Source organism: Lutra lutra, chromosome 11, assembly GCF_902655055.1.
Source record: "Lutra lutra chromosome 11, mLutLut1.2, whole genome shotgun sequence".
NCBI lineage: Eukaryota > Metazoa > Chordata > Mammalia > Carnivora > Mustelidae > Lutra > Lutra lutra.
In genome coordinates, this window is record NC_062288.1 from 15,915,645 (window position 1) to 15,935,631 (window position 19,987).

Sequence of the window (19,987 nt, forward strand, 5' to 3'; positions counted from 1 at the left end):
GGGATGATGGACAGAAGAGGCTCATATGAAAAGAGCGCTGAGAGCAGCAGACAGTGGTCATCAGAAGAGAGAGAAATGACATGGATGGAAAGACATAGAACTGAAAATTGCTGTGACCACAGAGAGAGGTAGAGAGATAAAGATAGGCTGCAAAATAGGTAAGAGAGATGTCAATAGATGAAGGAGCTAGGGAGTAGAGATGGGCAGACAGACACTGGGAGACAGAAGTGCAGAGACAGATGAGAGACATATAGAGAGGCACAGAGAGGGAGAGAGAGAGAGAGAGAGAGATCAGGGGGAGACAGAGAAGAGGGGGAGAGAAAGAAAGCAGAAGGAGACCCAGCTAGAACGGGAGACGGAGAGAGAAAGATGCAGAGGGATGGGCAGCGATGGGACAGAAGACAAAGAAAGAGCATGGACACAGCCATGGGGACAGAGGAAGGTGAGGGAGGGGGTAGCGGTGGGGGTAGGGACGCAGAAGGTCTGTGGGAGCAGCGCCAGTGCCAGTGAGGGAGCTGGGGATCCCTTGGGACACATGTCTGGATACAGTGTCTCATTAGGGGGTGCATGGGGGCCATTTCCTAATTCTCAAATTCTCTCTGATTCCTCCTGCACTTACAGGTTAAGAATTCCATAAAGAAGAGCTGTCATGCATAAGCTCTGTGCAGCCTGAAACCTAGTCTGTATGGAAGCGGGCAGGGAAGTGGTTGATTCTTTTCCTATTGTGTTATTTCTGTTTTCAGTCATTTCTCATTTGAACCCTGGTACTTGTGGTAAAAAAAAAAAAATGGATTTGATACCAAAAGACAGACTCTATGAGTACTCATACATCTGGATTATTATTGCTTTCACTTTTTTCAGTGGGTAGCTAAAAAAAGAGTAATTTTTAGAGAAATGAAATCAAATTATAGATCACAAGGTTTTTACTAAGTCATAAAAAGCATATATTTGCATTTTTCTCTTACACTGAAATCTTGGTGCTTAACACTATCTATATGAGTTTATAAAAATATATATATAAAAAAATTATAATTACCACTAACAATACGAAGCCCAGAGGATGAAAATTAAGATTTCTCTCCCCTTGCCCAGCACCTCTTAGGTAAATTGTGCTGATTGAATAAAATCTAGTGGCAATATTGTATTCTTTTGATGGCTTTGATTTAGAGTTTATCTTTCTGGTGGCCAAGATTTCCCTTATTATCCTTTTTTGTTTTAAGAATACTCTTTCATCTTTAGTGTGATGACAGTTTTATAATTTCTTAACTTTGAAACCCGGAGTCCTCTGTCCTAGCAAGGATTTCCAGAACTGCAAGACACTGAGCTTGCTTGGGAGAGTCTGCTCTCAGAGCTGCTCCTGGGGCAGCCTCCTGTCACCGGCAAGGGGGTCCCTGAGCAAAGGACAGTCACCCCAAGTCCCTGCCCTTAGTTCCCATCTTCTGTGATGACACTTGTTATCTGTACTCTTTTTAACAATAGCCATTGTAACAGGTGTGAATGATAACTCACTGTGGATTTGATTTACATTTCCACAAATTTCAGATTCAAATAATTTTGTAGTTTATTTCCAAATATTGCCCAGCACTTTGCAGTATTTTCCCATCAAAGCTGGCAACCCTAGGTGAGGCTACCTTTTTGCCTCAGGAACCACAGAAATTCTCAAATTAATTTGCTATGCTTGCATGCACATATGCACACACAAACACACACATATTTACCTTTTTGGAGAGTCAAATGTAGACTGACATAACAGATCTTAATTTTTTCTAATAAAGCTGGTTCAAGGATTATCAGATTCTCAGCTACTTAAACGAATCCAATGTGAGGAAAGTCCAAGGAGCCTGACTGGTATGACAGTTGACTGAGAACACACGTGTGTGCCTCACCAAATTTTATCATTTTTCAGGGATACAGAACCAAGGTTAATGCTTCAAAGGGGGCCTGGGCCAGTGCCTGACAGGTGGTGGGTGCTCTGCATGTAGTGACTGAATTTGAAATGCCAGGTCCATGCAATAAAAGGTGCACAGAGTAGAGAGGAGGGGGTGGGGGTTCTAATCCCACCTCAGCTGCTCAGGGTCCTGTCATATTTTGAGTCCCTTACCTCTTGGCGGCATTCATCTAACAAAAAAACAACTGATTTCTTAAATTCTAATCCACACCCTGTGTTGTATAAAGATATAAGTTGAAGCTAAAAGAAAAATACTTTAGCCATAGTTTTGTTATCAAATTATATGACTACCTTTCCTGTTTTGAGTTTTTTGGGGCTTGTCCAGTTCACTAAGAGTTGACATTGCATGAACATCCAATTTATTCCCCGTGACATAGTGAAGAAGTCAAACTGGATTAGGTCTCACATTCTCCCAGGGTCAGAAGGGAGCTATCCCTGGCCAGAGGAAGCACAGGAGCCTCTCAGAGTTTCAGTGAAAGGTTCAAGCTTTAGCACCTGGCTCTTTGCACAGGGTCTGCCTGAGTCCACACCTGCTCTGACCCCCTGTCTCTCCCCTGGGGCTGAGGTCTGGGGCCATCAGAGCAGTTTCAATCATGGCAGCAGCGGGATGACCTGGGGGAACAAGAAGTGCTGCTCCCTCAAGAGCCACGTGATTTCTCTCTTCCTGAAGATGATAGGGTCTTGCTCAGGACCCTCCAGTCTCCACATGAGGGTGGTGGGGAAGCCTGTGCTACTCTTTCTGTGATGTTCAAGAGTTTCCTCCTTTTTTTTTTTTTTAAACATGTGTCTCTTTTAGACAAATATGACCTTTCGGCACCACTTAGAAGAGCACAGATGCACCACAGCAGGAAGAGAATGAGGGCAGGAATACAATTTTCACCCATTGAAATGCAGACATGTTTCCTTGTTCTAAATAAGATCAACTATGCAACCCCAGCCAACTGACCTAAGCCAAATAGTGTCTCCTCATTCCCTGACTGATCTGTGAGCCTTGTAAGGAAATCCCTGACCTCCCACCTGACCCTGCCTATTCCCCCTTTGCTGCTTCTAAGCCTCTATAAAGCTTCCTCATGGCCAAATTCCCTGGGGCAGAGTGCTCCCCTGCTTGTGAGACCCTGAACTCCCCAATCCGTGGATTGTTCTCCTTTGACTAAGGGACCTCACACTCTACAGACTAAATTGTGTTATTTCTGTAAGACAGAAGTGATGTAGGAAGCAAAGGCAGAAGAAAAATTATTAAATTTCCTTACTAATTACAGCCCATTGACAGGTTCTTGAAACAGACAGAGTGACATTCTTCTAGGGACTCAACTGCCTAGATGTTAATACTTTGCTAAGAGCAAAAGGCAATCCTAGAAAAATGAAACAAGATGGGATTGGGAGGGAGACAAACCATAAAATAATCTTAATCTCAGGAAACAAACTGAGGGTTGCTGAGGTGGGAGTGGGGGGAGGGATGGGGTGGCTGGGTGATGGACATCGGGGAGGGTATGTGCTATGGTGAGTGCTGTGAAGTGTGTGAGCCTGACGATTCACAGACCTGTACCCCTGGGGCTAATAATACATTATATGTTAATTTAAAAAAAAAAAGCAATCCTAGCCCAACCCCCTCACCCCAAAACTGGGATCTTATAAATCTACTTTAACATATAAATTTTCCTTTGGAAAATTCCTTTATCTCTAAACCGCCAAGACGCGTGTTGGTAATCACCGCCCAGGCATATGGCCCAAGGATATACATCTGAAGGGTCTTGTGATTTGATTAGATGGTTTGATTAGATGGTAATAAATGACCATTTCCCAACAATAGCTAACCCCTTCCAGGTCCTGGAAACCTTGCTTCCAAAATTCCTTAGAGACTTATGCTATTCCTAACCCCCTCCCAACTTGAAAGTATATTAATGGGCCACTCCTCATGACGCCAGTGCAGCTCTTTCTGCCCATGGGTCCTGTCCCCATGCTTAAATAAAATCATCTTTTTGCACCAAAGACGTCTCAAGAATTATTTCTAACCCTAACATTCTTCCTACATCACCCAGGAGAGTATTTGACTAGAGGTTTGGCACAAACTGCATTAAACACTAAGGCTGGTCATGGCCAGCGTGTGTTGAGCCTTTAATTTTAGCAGTGTTTGAAGACAAATAGTAATTGAGAGAAACAGGTTGAATTGTGATAATATGAAATAAAATTTATTTTCATAAAAGAATAGATGGCTGTGGATTTTCTCCCCCAAAGTAAGATGTTCTTATTGGTGAAAATCTCAAAAACAAAGAAGGCAAGAAGAGACAATTTCACCCAATTTCTCACCACCCACATTGTTCACTTCTATATTCAAATGCCATCTGCTCTACCTGTTGTTTTCCTGTGCAGATGTCACCCCATTCTCACTCTCTTTTCCACTTAACATTTCAGCACAACTTCCCTAGACACCTGCTGAGGGTCTGAATGATGGCTCTGGATTATTCTTTTAGCAGAATATTCTAGTCAACACCTCACCAACTCAGCACAACCTCAAAACCTGCATTTTGGGACACTTGACCCTTGAATCTTAGAGCTCAGCGTGTGTGCCTTTCAGTGTTTACCCAGAGGAGGAGCTCAGGAGCTGGGTCTAGTAGTGGGTGTGAAGGACCCAGACCTCCCTGCCCCAGCCAAGTCCCCTTCCTGGTCATTCCCATTGCCTTTTCCCTCCAGGCCAACAGGCTATCATTAGTGTAACTAATTACCATAACTATACCCAGGAGGTCCTGGTTTACTTGGAAAAAAAACAAAACAAAAAAAAATGAACCTTCATTTCAGTTGGAATTCAATGCTACCTTTACTTCTCACAGCTTCATTTCAGATGCATTCCTCAACTAACCCTTCCTGAGGCCCTATCTTTACAATTTCTGAGTATCTGACCCTGGAACTGCTGGACCTGGTCCAGCCTCCTGCCCCTCACTGTCCCTAATGTCTTGACCCCACCCTCTCCCCTTTCTCTCACCAGTATCTGCAGGCACTACCTGGAAGCAGCAGCTCACACCCTATATTGTCCTCTGCCACCCACCCAGGCAGTCTCCACCCAGCAGGTGCAGCCCTGAGGTCATCCTGGGCTTCTGTCCACCTGGTTGGACTCAGAGCCGTGCTGGGTCTCCTTACTATCCTATGCACCCTGTTTCAAGGTAAGTCTGGACTCTGTCCCCTGTGTCAGGTGTGGAGGTGCCCAGAGGTTCTAAGCTGCCCCTGTCTCATCATGGTCTCCCTCCCAGGCAGCCTGTTGGAAGTCAGGTTGGGGCAGCCAACCTTGATTGTGGGACTCATGGGCAGCTCAGCCATCCTGTTCTGCAGGGCAAGAATCACAGTCAAATACCTCCACTTGTACCACCACCAGGCTCCTCTTAGAGTCATGTTGGGGTCTTATGTGCAAATGGATTCAGCCCTGAAAGGAGATAAAATCATGACCAAGAGGGGCACAGATGGCAAGAGCTGTACCCTGTTGATACTGAAGCTGGAGAAGAGCGACAAGGACATATACTACTGTGCTGCCTGGGAACTGTACAAACCTGCAAGCCTTCCTGGTCCCAGCACAAAAGGGCTCTCTCTCCCTGGGTGTTCCAGGCCTGACAATTTCCACTGGCTCTGGTTCCCTGGGGTTGCCCTGGGGTGCCCCGGGGTCAACTTTCATCACCCTGACTCTCATTAACACCCCTTCTGTGGGTCCACTGCACAGAACCCTGAAGGCTAACGCCATACACACAGGAGGGCACAGATCCAGGGAGCTGTCCAGTCTGGAGGGACTGCTCTGAAGATTGTGTAGCACAGCATTTCTGGAGCATTTGGAGCAGAATCTGTGCTGCTTGATGCAGTAGCCACTAGCCACATGTGGCTCCTGAGCGTGTGAAAGGTAGCTGTTCCACTAGCCCAAGCTGAGATGGGCTGCTTGTGTAACATACAAACCATTATTTTGAAGACTACAAAAAGAAGATTAAATAGCTCCTTAATAATTTCTATATTGATTGCACATTAGAATAATATTTTGGATATCTTGGAATAAATAAAAATAGCTTCATTTGTTTTCTTAACCTTTCTTTTATGCAGCAGTTGGAATATTTTTAATTTGTCTCAATTGTTGGCTTATATTTATTTCTACTGGATAGTGCTGTTACTGACTGATGATTTAAGATTCTGACCATCTGCCTTGGCGAATGTACAAATAGAATATTGTGCAGATAATTTCAAAAGTGAAGGGTTCTCTGGAGATTTACCACAAAAGTGTTATAAGCTGAGACAGGAAGTCATCTCCGGATTCCAGTTTCTAAGTTGCTGCCCTGACAATTTTTAATTACTTTGTTATGAGTGGAGAGTCAGTGAGCGGAGGCACAGAAAACAACCTCACTAACCTCTCAGCACCCTCATGCACTGACTCAACGCCTGTGGGGGGACATGATCCTCAGGAAAGCTGATGAAACCTGAGTTGCTCCACCTTCTGCTTCTCCCTGAATTCTGCCCCTTATGGAATTTGGGGTCCAGATTCCCTGGACCTCTGTTGTCTGATCTGTAAAATGAGGTGGTTTGACCAGCAAAATTATGGGACTGATCTCTGTATTAAGGTAATATTATGCAAATAACAAATCACGATATTCACTACCTTCATATCAATTTAGTCAAATTCTTGAAAACCCTCTGCTCCTATATGTGTGGGAGAAAAGAAGCTTTTCCTGGAGGAAGCTGAATTAAAGTTATTTTCAACTGAAAATTCAAAGTTCAATTACAGCTTAATCACATTGGTAAAAAAAATAACTAATGAAAGGAAAGTCTAAATAATCTGAAGAAAATTGGTCCCTCAGATTCATTAACCCCTAGTCTTTTCAGAATCCCTGAGCTCCTATTTGTGCAGTAGAAGATTTGTGTGTGTATACATATATACATATACATATATATATATATATTAAAGATTTTATTTATTTATTTGACAGAGAGATAGAGAGAGAGCATAAGTAAACAGAGCAGCAGGCAGAAGGAGAGAGAGAAGGAGCCTCTCTGCTAAGCAGGGAGCCTGATGCAGGGCTCCATTCCAGAACCCCGGAATCATGACCCAAGCTGAAGGCAGCCGCTTAACCAACTGATCCACCCAGGTGCCCCAATTTGTACATATTTTAAAAGATTTTATTTATTTGATAGAAAAGAGAGAGAGAGACAAGAGGAGCAGAGAGTGAGCGACAAGCAGACTCTGCACTGAACACAGAGCCCAACACAGGGCTTGATCCCGTGACACAGAGCCCAACACGGGGCTCGATCCAGTGACTTGAGCCAAAATCAAGAGTCTGAAGATTAACTGACTGAGCTACCCAGGCACCCTAGAAGATTTATGTTTAAAATATGCCTGCCTGTGAAGGAGTCCAACAGCTCCACCCTCTGTAGAGGGCTGAGTCAATGCTAAGACCTCCCTCATGTGTGGGAGGGGTGGAGGTGGAAGGAGCAGAAATTTACTTTTGTTCTGTGTTGGGGATGTTCCTTCATTTGTCTCCCCCATTCCTAATACAGTTGAATGCTTACCTCTTGTTATAACCTCTCAGTGCCTGAATCCACCGAGGACTGACTTTATTACCTGACCATTACAGTTTAATTAGAGAGAAAGTAGCTAAATATTGAGGGCATTCTCAAAGAAGTCATCTCAAGTCAATGTAAATCTCATTTTTCAATATGGTTCTATATATTCTGCTTTTGAGATATGGCTGGAAGGATAGTGGCCTGGTGCATGGAGCAAAAACCCTATGGCAGTGGTGGCGGGGGAGGGGTGGGTAAATCCACTTTATAGTCCTTCACTTTTCATCCTGGCTGAGGTGAGTTTCACTGAGGACATTTTGTCCACACACAGCAAAGGCTAACCAGCCAGAGGCCAGCCAGTCCTCCTGTCCTAAGTAAACATTTGCTAATAAAATGGTTATTTCAATGTCTGATCCATAAAAACACTGAAGGCTCTTATTAGAATGTATAGCACCGAGTATAGTGGCGGCTCCGTTAAGTCTGTTGATGTGAGACTGATATTTTGACTATTAGAGAGGGGCTCACATTACCTCAGGCCTATGAGATTTTGCACAGATACGTGCTCAAAATGTCCTGATGATTTGGGCTCAGTTCATGTGCTTTCATATCTGGTGTGGGAGAGACACAATAAGTTTACAACAACATCATGTTATCAAATTAGTGCTGAATAAATTCTAAGAACATCTTCAGAATCATGATTTTCATAGTTACATTATCATTATCAGCTGCTCACACATACTAATGCTGCGGGAAAAGTGATATGTTTTACCTCAAAGTCACCTTGTGAAAATCATAATTCTAAAAATTGCCTTGCACACCTGGAAATCCATGTTAACTGTTTTGTGTTAGGGGTTCTTTATGTTAAGCCCCCCAAAATAGACTTAAGGACACAGCTTGGAGCAGAGGAAAAGGCACAACTTTGGAGAGGTCTGAACATTGAACATTGGGATTAGGATAGTTTTTTCTAGATCATTTCTGTATTCCCCAAATTATCTCAGAATCCTTAAATTGCTTTTGACTTTTATTTTATTTTATTTACTTAGTTTTTGCTTGGTTTTCTTTTTATAATTTAAATTCAATTAGCCAAATTATATTTATTTTATATACAATTCACACATTTCATAATATTAAAAATCACTGCATATTATTGAGCACTTAACAACAACATATGAAATTTGATGGTTAGAAAGGCCTAAAACTGGCTCTGTCCTAGTGAATTTTCTCCCCTCTTCTCAAACACTCTCTTCTTCTTTTACAAAACCAAACCTTGTTTTCTCTCCTGAATTCCGCTGAGTGTCTGCCAAATTCATCCTGGAGAGCTCAGAGTAACTTCTTGGGCTGAATGTGTCTTTTTCTCTATGTAGGACAGATACCACGTCCTATACAGAGTGGCAAAAATACTGTTTTCTTGTTAACACTGTACTGTAACTTCCTTGCTTTCTTATCGCTTTTTTATCCACATTCAGATGCACGAAAGCAATCAGTTGGTGAGAAAGGTTGTTGGCACTTTTATTACCTGGAAACATAATCTGCTAGCCTTTATGGAAGGTTGCTGGAAAATCAAGACTCACACAGTCTTTACCTGGAGACTGAGAAGAAGATAGACTTTCAACTAGAACTCTGGGTCCCCTTCTTTGGGTGCATGGATTTCTCCCTACTCAAAGGAAATGAATGGATGTTGAGAGGGCACAAAGTGTGGAATCTACTGAATGTCTTCTGTTTCCCATGAGGATCAACTCTCCACATTTCTCTACTACCCAGCTTTGGGCTCCAGGAGCTAACTCATATGGATTACAGTATTGGGCATCTTTGCTCTGATTTCCACTGAATGTTGGCCAGTAAGAGTTGAAGTTCAAGGGAGCATAATCTTGTCACTTGACAAAACCATTCATTCCTTGGGCCCTAGTTTTCTAAGCCTATAGATCCAGGGTCCTGAGAGAAAGGAACAAATTTCTCCAGTGGGTTAATTGGTATGAAAGGAAATGGCCATTCCCACCTGCACCTCTTGGTTGCTGAGCATAAACATGACTCTGGAATAGATGGCACCATGCATTGGCTGCGGGGGAGGATGCAGCCAGCCCAAGGCCACCTGTCAGGACAGGAACCCTGAGCTCATTCTGCTCCCACTCCCAGTCTCCTCCCAATGCTGCCATTGACTGCTCCCAAGGAGCCACCAGAGGATACGAAGACCATAGATATGGGGGTCAGCCTCATAACATCTGGGGCAAGGTAAAGTGAGTTGGACAGTCCATCTGCAGGATCAAAAGGAAGAAACCAAATGGTCAAATAAGTGTGTTATGTTTTACACCAAATTAGTAAAATAATTTGGGGAGTAGAGGGAAGATTAAATCTAGTTCCTTTCATTTCACTTTCCACAAAACCACCAAGGTCCTATCTCTAACAGAACAGGATGCGCCCTGTTCCTTCAGTAACAAAACGGGAAACATGACAAGTGTTGAGAGATTATCATTAAATTCTGTGCTTTTCTAGTTGATAAACTTTGTAGAGAGCAGCATGCAGTTTACTTGTAATACTGTTTTGTTCTTTTTTTTTAATAATTTTTTTTAAATTTTTTTATTCATTTGACAGAGAGAGAGAGAGAGAGAGAGAGATCACAAGCAGGCAGAGAGGCAGGCAGAGAGAGAGGGAAGCAGACTCACCACTGAGCAGAGAGCCCGATGCAGGGCTTGATTCCAGGACCCTGAGATCATGACCTGAGCCGAAGGCAGAGGCTCAACCCACTGAGCCACCCAGGTGCCCCAATACTGTTTTGTTTTTTAGTTAAATCAGGGCTTCTCAGGTATTTGTCTCCTGTTTAAGTAAGTCACTGACACTTAAGTAGAATAAAATAAATAAAGAGATCTCTGTGTAGATAAATAATTATAATACTCTATGAACCAACACTGTGATTAACACAATTCTGTGTTCTTGATGTTCTTTAATACAACAAACAAGTGTGCAGCAGTGACACAATCCAAAATCTTACTAAAAGAGACTAAAGAAATGCCTGCCACATTCATGTCAACTAAAATTCAGCCTCTCATGTTTGTTACAATTGATCTCTTTTCTGACCTTCCTTAATCTGCTTTCTGACCTATGAGTCAACACTTAACTGTTTCAATCACAAACTGATCACTCCTATCTACTGTAGTTCTGTTGCCTTTTTTTAAATTCCTAAATTGAAGCTACAGAGTAATTACCAAAAATTTGCAGTTATATTCTGAAAGTGGTAGAATTGGCATTTACAGTCCATGGGTCCACAGATTTGTTGTTTTTCTTTGCTCAGCCAAAGAAAAAGGATCCATTAGTTTATATGGATAGAGTTGAAAGTATAGTCATTCTTTCAAGGAGCTTAGTTCAATTAGAAAATAAATAGGGCCACCTGGGTGGCTCAGTGGGTTAAGCTTCTGCCTTCTGCTCGAGTCATGATCTCAGGATCTTGGAATCGAGCCCCACATCAGGCTCTTTGCTCGGCGGGGAGCCTGCTTCCCCCTCTCTTTCTGCCTGCCTCTCTGCCTACTTGTGATCTCTCTCTCTCTCTGTCAAATAAATAAATAAAATCTTTAAAAAAAAAAGGAAATAAATAAATATAATGTAATATTTTGATAAGAATATAATAGTTATTTTTAATGAAAACTCCTTATGTACTAGGTTCTGTATATAATAACAGCTATTTTTAATGAGAACTCCTTCTGTACTAGGTACTGTATTATGCACTTTATGTGTTTCTTGTTATTCAATGCCTTGGAATTAGAAGAAAGAAGAAAGGGAGTCTGATGTCTATCAATTCTACCCCCACAGATGTCATTCCAACCATGTCCAGAATGTCTGGTTTGACGTAATTTCCTATTGTTGACTTCCTGTTTAGAGACTATGTATGTTGAGATGGTCTGATTATCTCAGAGAAAAGCAAGGTGCCCAAAGATATTAAGTAATTATGAAAAGCTCAAGCTGAACGTGCTGGAAATGAGCAAAAAAAATTCATAACCATTTAGTTCCATCGGCTCCCAAATAACATGCTAGATGTTGTGTCTATCTAAGAAATCATGAAATCATCATAAAAATTCAGCAAATAAACCCATTTCACAAAAGAAAAGAACTGATGCTTAGAGAAGAATAGAAATGTTCCCAAGCAAATAAGCTGTATTGTCTCAATGCACTATTGGATCACTTCGGATTTCCTTAGTGTTTGTCAACTCTAGAAGAATATACTCTGGTATTTGTGGGCAAATAAGGGTTGTCCCAGACCTGCCACCCAGACCAGCAGAGCCTGGTCAGGACAGTAAGATTGGTCACTTAAGCCATGGCAAAAAAGGTCACTGTGGGCACACACCTGGAAGAGTTTCCTTTCTGGACTGTCTGCTCCAGGATCCTTCCAGCTAAGAAATATCACATTTCTTCTCTACTTTGTGAGTTTGTTTTAGCAGAAAATATCAGGTCAACTACATGAAGAAAACCCAAAACCCTCAACGAGCTTTAAGTAAACAATCAAAACGGTAGTGAGGATGATGCTCTGAAAATCTATAGCTGGCATAGTTTCATTCTTCCACACAAGTCAAGTCACCGGGAGTCCTTCTCTGGTTGGGCTAAAATATGACAAATATCACTCATGAAAAGAGATTGTGTCCGTGCCCAGAACAAGCTCATTTTTCTACTTAATCATTAGACAATGAGCTCAAAGTTCAGATTTAATTGAAAAAGAAAGGGATTTTATGAATTTCCAAACCTCCTATTCATAGTTTGTCAGGCATGCTTGGCCAACTAGGAATACAGAATTTCACAAAAGGTGCTTGATGTAGAAAAGGGTGATGTGGAGTCAGCAAAGTGTGCACGCACCCTGAGAAGAAAGACTTGCACTCATGCCTGGGGTGTGGTGTGGGATGGTGGGGAGCAAGTGAAGGTGCTTTCTGGTTCCCTTGTCTCTGAGGGTCTTATCCAAGGAAGGATAAAAACTTCTTCATCAGAAATCAAAACTCATGGAGGGAGAGTCTGAAAACTTCTCACTGACGTCAAGTTTCTACAATGTGGCCACAGTGGAATAACACCAACGGTGAAGGCACCTGCAAAGACCAATCCAAACCCCAGCCTGAGTTTCCCCACAGGCTGCACATGTAGGAGACCCAGATGGCTCTCAGGGTCTCTAAGAGGGTCAAGGTGCTGAGGGGACCAGAGTAGGCAGCAGATGGCATTTGGAGGAGTAGCTGACGGGTGGAAACTTTACATCCTAAGGTGTGGTGAGTCAGTAGCTGTGGGTTCACAGCTGGTTATTGCACAGGACAATCCAGAGGGTGAAGACAAATTCCAGAGACCAGTAGAGCAAAGGGCTAGAAGAGGGTGGCAGAAAGACCGTAAGAGCTAACTCTCCTCCTGTGTGTAGTGGTGTCATTCTGGGATGAGCAGGAGGCAGGGAGAGAAACAGAAGGGATGAAGAATGTGCCAAAGGAGATTGAATGAACCTGAAAGAGACTGTTCTAAACTAGAGGAAACTATTTCAAATTGGTAAATTCAGTGCCCTCCTACAATATCAGAATGAGGAAGAGATGATATTTGTAAGTTATCAATGATAATGACACTCCTCTCCCCTGCAAAACACCAGGAGTTGCAGCCTGTTTGTTGTAACCAGCATGCCCTGCTGGAAGTGCCTATGTGAGAGGGCACAGTGGGGACCAAAATCCATCCCATGCCCATTCCCTTCTATATCTGGAGCAGGGCTGCCTCAGGCTGGAGAAAAAGTGCCTTTTTCTAATCATTCTGCTGGACGTGTGCCCTGTTTTAATTAGTTAAAAAAAAAAAAGCCTTCTGCCCTTCAGAGACCTTGTTGAGGAGGTAGTAACTACATACAGTTATCTAGACACAATAGAGGATTTTTAAAAACTTAATCCATGAAGCTTCCTGAAGACTAGTCTACAAAAACAATTGTCAAAAACCAATGAAAATATTATTGCTTGAGTCTAGAAAACAAATTTTACATTTCAAAGCCTTGAGAGAAACTGACAGTCATTTGATATGCAATAAAACAACAATAGTCAGTCTTCTTTGTTGTAGTCCATTGGCCTTCTTGTCTATTGCCCCTACCTCTTCAACATTCTACTGCCCCGTGTGGATCACTTCACAGATGGTATTTACTGGAAAGGAGGGAAAACAGGGAAGCTCCCTCAGGAGGAAAATCCAGCCATCCTGGCTTTTTCCTCTCTTTTCTCCTCAGGAAGGACCCAACCCAAGCAGGAGTTCATATCGGCTCCACAGAGACATATGTAAGTGCAGCAGAAACTCTTTATAATACAACTAGTATTGGTCCATTTTACAACTAAAGAAACTAGAGCTCAAAGAATTTAGGATTACTGTTCATCCAAAGGCAGTAAGTCTGTGCTTTCTGAACTGGACTAATGGGCCTGAAAGTTTAAGAATTGAAATTCCTTAAGTGAATGCTAGGGGATATGATGAATTAGGATTGGAGCAAGGCCCTTTTGCTGGGAGGTGTGGGGAGGTTAGTGCCAGCATGATGTTATCAGAAAATAGAGCTCTGAATTCATTGAAGCTGTTAGATGGGCCATCATACTGGGCAAACTTTGATTCTCCTTGTGAAAGAGAGAGAACCTGAACCAGAAGAGCTAGCCTACGTGTGTATTTGTGTGTATAAGTTCTCTCTCAGTGTCCTCACATCTGAGCACATGTTAGCTCCTGTAACCCACATCACCTAAATGCTCTGTTCCATTATTATCACCAAGCATAGCTGACCCCTGAGGTTAAGCGTAGTACTAAGGAGTCGGTGACTTGTCCAGGTCATACAGCTGGTACAGGGTGGGGTGACCGAGTAGGGGAGGGTCCCAGATCAGCTGACTCTTTTTGACTATTGCACTAAACCACTTCTTCACTGCAGGACAATACAAGGCACAAGACAGTGTCCTCTGCAGCAGAGACAGATTGACATTGAATATTAACTGACACAAATTATTATTATGAGCTCGAGTCCATGGGCAAGACCAGAGTGATTAGGTGTCTTCAGAGAATAAGTGAAATGCCAGTAAATTATCCATTGACTTTTCAATAGGAAGCAGAGAAAAGACCCTTATTTTCTATTTCTAAAGTACAATCTAGAGTGGGTTTCTTGTGGGAATATAGATATCTCCTTGCAATTTATATGAACTATTCACCTTTATGATAAATTCCTCTAAGAACATCAACATATTCATTTGCTCCACCCCTTATTTCAAGGCCTCTCAGTCTATTGTTCAACATTGCGATCTATTGGGAGAAAGAGGAATTTGCCAGCCAGGCAGACACAAGAGATGGAATTAGATATATGATCCTTCAGTCCTTCTCCCACCTCATGTGAACTCATATTCTATGGTTTTCATTTTAACCCACACTATTTATGACCATGACAGTTTCTCACTGGGGAGACCACTGGCTTCTTGAGAAGGAAGAGAAATTTTAAGTTGCTATATTTTTATAAAAGCAAATTGGAGGCTAGAACCTGAGTGGAACATACTGAACAGGGAAAGACAACCCATTTCCAAAAGGAATGCATGGAAAGTGTGGATTCCGCTTCTCAAGAAATTTTTCTGCGTTACTATTTTGCTTCTCAAAATATCTTCACTAAACCTGTTATCTCATGTCACGTACAGAAGAGCACTGTGGAGTCATAGTATAGTATCTTCAGAGAAACAGACCTCAGAAGATTAAAGTTATATCAGCTTTTCAATATGAGTCTTAGAAAAATTGGTGAAAATTTTAATGATAAACAAATGGAAAGAGGCAAATAATTTATGTTGCATTCAAATGATGGAATATATGAAGCCATTAAAAATGACATTTTTAAGATTTTTGAGATTTATTAATAAAAGTGAAGATGTTTCCATTCAAATATCAAAAAACAATATAAAATTCAAATGAGCATTCTTTAAATCTCAAGTATGTAAATATCTCTCTTGGTAGAAGAAATGAAACAAAATGAAAAGAAACCTTTGAGTTTTAAGACTTTTTCCCTGACAAAGAGGATGGGTTATTTTCTTCCTTATTATACAAGAATCTTTACAATGAAAATATTATTTCACAAGGTCAGTTTTTCTTGTTTTTCAACTATGGTAAAGATATGATTTGAAAACATCAGAAAGGACATATTATTGCTATGCACAGCATATACTTTATGTTTATTATCATTTGTCAGATACCTATACTTTATGTTCATTCTCATGTGTGACTTTCTAAAATTTTGAAAAGATATTTATTTTGGCAATTATGGTTGTAGAAACTGAGACAAAGAGATTAAGTAACTCAGTCCACATCCAAAGGGTGAAGTAGCATAGGAGGATGCTAATTTTGTAGGTCATAAATAATGATATTCACAAAAATTTTTTAAGGACCTGAAAATTTTTCAAACTACAAATTTAACTAAATGGGTTAAGTGGTAAAGAGGGTGTTTAATTAATTCTGGCACATAAAAATAATATTCTCATAGATTATATAAAACCTGAAATATTGCTCACAAAAATAAGTTAACCAAAATCAGAGACTATAAAACCAAATATGCAAATGTCACTTAAAAAGTACATTTATATATAAAATACCAAGCAATTCTATTTGTATTCATAAACACAAGAGAAATACAAAGTAACAGTAAATTGTGCCTGCTGGAGTAGATCCACAGCTTCAGCATTGTCAAGAGAACCTGCACAAGAACCATCTTCAGGTCTGACCCACCCACACCCTTCTCAGTATGGGCAACCACAGAGGCTGCACCGCTGGATGCCCAGCCTGAGTCTTTCCCTCTGTTGTAGCTCCTGAGCTCTGTAGGAAGATCTGTTGTAGATTCTGCTCACACAGTGAGTGACACATGATATCAGCAATTGTACAAATTAAAGAAGTTTGACACTACTTCCCACTAAATTCAGCTGCCTGGGAAGTCTGAAAATATGGGGTGGCTGGTTCAGAGAAAAATCTGTTTGCCTTTTAAGTCATTGCAGAGACAGTGATGTCTAGTAATGGAATGGTTCAGAATGAAGATGACAAAGGACTATACATTTTACATAAATATTTTTTGTTATTATTACTTCCCAATTTTATTCATGGGCACTGCAGTTCTCAGAGGTAGAAAGATCTTTCACATGTGAATGAAACATTCATGTGTGGCTATCCTGTGGCCATCTTGAAGGAATCTACTAACTGTTACACCTATAAGTAAACATCAGGTATTTGGGGTGTAGGAGAAACCAAGGGATAAAACCTATATCTAGTGGTAGAAGCAGCACTTCACTCCACATTCAGGGATCAATGGTGGGAGAAAACCAGCACTGCTCCATTGGAAGAGACCCCAAGAAAGGACTTGATAAAGATGGAGGGTCACAGGTGGAGTCAGTATTTTCAGCACTAATGCAGTCAGTTTTTATTGGTGTTTACATTTAACAATGGGATTGTTTATACAACACTATAGAATATAACTCTCTCTCTATATATATATGAGACACACTTAAATGGTTTATATTTAATTTTCCTAACTAATACTATCACTGTTGTATATCTTCCAGAAAAAAAAAAACAACTAAAAACTACAATTAATCATAGAGGGTCTGTAAATTATGTCCATGCCCATTAACCCCCAGTTTTGAAAATAAAACTTTATTGAAACACAACCTTGACCATAGGCTTACAAATTGTAACTGCTTCTGCACTACCATGGAACAGTTACATAGCTGCAACAAACACCCACAAATTCTAAAATGTTGACCATTTGGTCCTCTATGGAAAAACTTTGTCAGTCATTGCCCTAGAATGATATACTACTAGTGACCAGTGATGTGGAATGACATTTATTGTTGTTTTATGTTTCTCTATTTCTCACTGCTTCCTCAATGCCCCTTTGTGATATATCCATTCTCCCCATATTAACTGTCTTAACTATAGAGAAATTGTCTGACATTTCTCTGATTCATTTTCTTCATTTAAAAATGGAAAACATATTTTTCTGAAGGAACTGTGGAGAGGAGTAACTTCAATATAATGTATAAAGTTCTTGAAAGTGTTTGGAGCATACCTAATATTCACTATATTGGGAATGACTTTGATCACATCTATATGATTAGATGAAATATTGCATATTTGAAAATTTAATTATTTACACCAGTATTCTAAGTCCTTGGTACTCAAAATTTGATTCATAGACCAGCAGCAACCACTTCCCCTAGAGCTTATTTCATACGTGGGATTTCAAGACTCAACCAGGCTTACTGAATAAGAATCCTTCCCACAAGTTTTTTTTTTCTTTTTTAATTTTTCTAAATTTTTTATAAACATATAATGTATTATTAGCCCCAGGGGTACAGGTCTGTGAATCGCCAGGTTTACACTTCACAGCATTCACCATAGCACATACCCTCCCCAATGTCCATAACCCCACCACCCTCTCCCACCCCCCTCCCAGCAACCCTCAGTTTGTTTTGAGAGATTATGGTTCGTCGCCCTCCCAATCCCATCTTGTTTCATTTATTCTTTTCCTATCCCCAAACCCCCCACGTTGGATCTCCACTTCCTCATATGAGGGAGATCACATGATGGCTGTCTTTCTCTGATTGATTTATCTTGCTAAGCATAATACCCTCTAGTTCCATCCACGTCGTCCCAAATGGCAAGATTTCATTTCTTTTGAGGGCTGCATAGTATTCCGTTGTGTATATATACCACATCTTCTTTATCCATTCATCTGTTGATGGACATCTAGGTTCTTTCCATAGTTTGGCTATTGTAGACATTGCTGCAATAAACATTCGGGTGCACGTGCCCCTTCAGATCACTACGTTTGTATCTTTAGGGTAAATACCCAGCAGTGCAATTGCTGGGACATAGGGTAGTTCTATTTTCAACATTTTGAGGAACCTCCGTGCTGTTTTCCAGAGTGGTTGCACCAGCTTGCATTCCCACCAACAGTGTAGGAGGGTTCCCCTTTCTCCGCATCCTCGCCAGCATCTGTCATTTCCTGACTCGTTAATTTTAGCCATTCTGACTGGTGTGAGGTGATATCTCATTGTGGTTTTGATTTGTATTTCCCTGATGTCAGGTGATGTGGAGCACTTTTTCATGTGTCTGTTGGCCATCTGGATATCTTCTTTGCAGAAATGTCTATTCATGTCCTCTGCCCATTTCTTGACTGGATTATTTGTTCTTTGGGTGTTGAGTTTGCTAAGCTCTTTATAGATGTTTGATACTAGCCCTTTATCTGATATGTCATTTGCAAATGTCTTCTCCCATTCTGTCAGTTGTCTTTTGGTTTTGTTCACTGTTTCCTTTGCTGTGCAAAAGCTTTTGATCTTGATGAAGTCCCAATAGTTCATTTTTGCTCTTGCTTCCCTTGCCTTTGGCGATGTTCCTAGGAAGAAGTTGCTGCGGTTGAGGACAAAGAGGTCGCTGCCTGTGTTCTCCTCAAGGATTTTGGTGGATTCCTTTCTCACATTGAGGTCCTTCATCCATTTTGAGTCTATTTTCGTGTGTGGTGTGAGGAAATGGTCCAATTTCATTTTTCTGCAAGTGGCTGTCCAATTTTCCCAAAACCATTTGTTGAAGAGGCTATCTTTATTCCATTGGACATTCTTCCCTGCTTTGTTGAAGATGAGTTGACTATAGAGTTGAGGGTCTATTTCTGGGCTCTCTATTCTGTTCCATTGATCTATGTGTCTGTTTTTGTGCCAGTACCATACTGTCTTGATGATGACAGCTTTGTAATAGAGCTTGACATCTGGAATTGTGATGCCACCAACTTTGGCTTTCTTTTTCAATATTCCTTTGGCTATTCGAGGTCTTTTCTTTTTTTTTTTTTTAAGATTTTATTTATTTATTTGACAGAGAGATCACAAGCAGGCAGAGAGGCAGGCAGAGAGAGAGGAGGAAGCAGGCTCCCCGAGAGAGCAGAGAGCCCGATGCGGGGCTGGATCCCAGGACTCTGAGATCATGACCTGAGCCGAAGGCAGCGGCTTAATCCACTGAGCCACCCAGGCGCCCCTCGAGGTCTTTTCTTGTTCCATACAAATTTTAGGATTATTTGTTCCATTTCTTTGAAAAAAATGAGTGGGATTTTGATAGGGATTGCATTAAATGGGTAGATTGCTTAAGGTAGCATAGACATTTTCACAATATTTGTTCTTCCAATCCAGGAGCAGGGAACATTTTTCCATTTCTTTGTGTCTTCCGCAATTTCTTTCATGAGTACCTTACAGTTTTCTGAGTCTAGATTCTTTGCCTCTTTGGTTAGATTTATTCCTAGGTATCTTAGGGTTTTGGGTGCAATTGTAAATGGGATTGACTCCTTAATTTCTCTTTATTCTGTCTTGTTGTTGGTGTAAAGAAATGTAACTGATTTCTGTGCATTGATTTTATATCCTGACACTTTACTGAATTCCTGTACAAGTTCTAGCAGTTTTGGAGTGGAGTCTTTTGGGTTTTCCACATATAGTATCATATCATCTGCAAAGAGTGATAGTTTGACTTCTTCTTTGCCAATTTGGATGCCTTAATTTCCTTTTGTTG

At 41.1% G+C, this 19,987-nt stretch overlaps 1 pseudogene; it reads left to right on the forward strand.

The window, feature by feature from the left end:
- The first annotated feature begins 414 nt into the window (after positions 1 to 414).
- Positions 415 to 19,987, forward strand: part of LOC125081304 (uncharacterized) — a 45,206-nt pseudogene continuing 25,633 nt past the window's right edge.